This window comes from Saccostrea cucullata, unplaced genomic scaffold (genome assembly GCF_032062105.1).
Source record: "Saccostrea cucullata isolate Sc308-1 unplaced genomic scaffold, CSIRO_AGI_Scuc_v1 ctg12624, whole genome shotgun sequence".
NCBI classification, from domain to species: Eukaryota; Metazoa; Mollusca; class Bivalvia; order Ostreida; family Ostreidae; genus Saccostrea; species Saccostrea cuccullata.
In genome coordinates, this window is record NW_026931279.1 from 43877 (window position 1) to 45792 (window position 1916).

The window sequence follows — 1916 nt, forward strand, 5'->3', positions numbered from 1 at the left end:
TTTGAATGACCACATAGAGAACACTTTAGCCATTAGTGTTGAGTTTTGAAAAGACATTTCTTCACCAAAAAAAAAAAATTGTCATATTTTATTTCTGTTTATTAAAACAAGTAAGCTCCTTTTAGAAGAAAAATTTCAATAACATTATTTGGGAAAAATTCTCGATGTTTTATTAAAATAATATTTATACAATGTACACCCTTCAATAAGATTATATTTGGCTGATCGTAAAGGATTTGTTTCCTTATTAAATTGTCATATCTCCGTTGTTATCAATGTAGATTTCAAAGAAAGAAATATTTAGGTGGTTAATAAAGTAAGAAAATCTTTGAAATAACCTATAAACTAGTTGCTGTTCCTTTAAAAATGATTGAAATACGTGCACCAAATACGTATGGTTCGGGCAGTGAAATTGGAGTATACCTTGGATATGGAGTATTCCATATCTAGTCACAACAACCCTCAATGCATCCAAGGCGAGTTCATTGGTTACTCTGAAAGGTGGCAGGTTAACCTATTGTTATTATTTACAACACGGATATGAAAATACTGTCTTTCTAAATTTGGCCAACAGTTTTTTCATTTAAAATTCGGGATATTTCCATGCTTGTACATGTATTATGGAACCAAAGTCGGCTGTAACGCAATATGTAAACTTTTGAGGAACTGTCCTGAAATTCAAGTCATGTTCTGTCGCTTGCAAGACTCTTGACATGAATGTGACCTTCATCATTTCATGTTCTTCTTCGGAACCTCCCGCCTCTACAATAAGTACCGAGGATCCTAAATCTTCCGAAAGTCTGTTAGCAAGAACGCAGCCTGCAGATCCCGCTCCCACTAATAAAATGAAAAGTTCAACCAGATAAAAAATAATATAGAGTTTTAATGAATAACATTTGATAAAAACAAGGAAAATATATACTGTAAAACGAGAATATTTGGCGCACTACTAATTTTAGCGCCTTTGGCGCAAGAGCCCCTGAGCGCTAAAATTTATTGTGCGCTAAAGGATTTCTAAATATCATTTTTTTGTGTGTGTAAGCTTTTACATAAGTACATGTAAACCGGAACACCCGATTACGTAATGTCGAAGGGTCATTGGAATTTATATACACAGTAGACAGTACTGCACATGTTCGGAAGACAGAAAACTGCCAAATTATAATTTAATTGAACTATTGTTACCCCAGTAATTGTTACACAATTATTATCATTAGCACCTTCAAAGTTTGGCTTCTCGGCATGTCAATTATCTATCGCCTCGAGGTAAACAGTGCAATCAAGCATGGCGATTGAGCTTGCAGACAATACCTGATTAGGATTACCGTTTTATCGAAGTCATTTTCTGTCGATGCATGCATTGTTTTAATATGATTTTAAATGAGTAAATTCTCTATTTCTTTTAATAGAAAATAGAAATAAAATACATATTTAACATTGTGTCACGTCCATGTGATAGGAACACGAACCGCGGTAAAGTTAACGAATGTTTACTGATATACGGGAATACTTATGTGTTTCCGTGCTCGACTAACCATAAAATCAAAAACGGGTGTGGATTAAAAAAATTGAAAATTAAAATATAAATATTTTATTGACATGTGCAAGCGCTAAAATTTATTTGCGCTAATGCATTCCCACTTGCGTTTGCGCTAAAATATGTATGCGCCAAATTTTCTCGTTTTACAGTATAATAGACACGTAGTTTCATTAATAAATAGATAAATAAATATAAATAACGAATGACATATGCTTTCAAAGTGTAAGCATCCCAAATTAATTTCAAAAAAACTGACAGATACTTGTATTAAACTAATAAAGATAAAAAACAAGCGTAGGACAGTGTTAATCTTCGTAAACGAAAATGATATAAAAAATATTTATACCTAAAATGTAGCTTTATGACTGTTTATCTC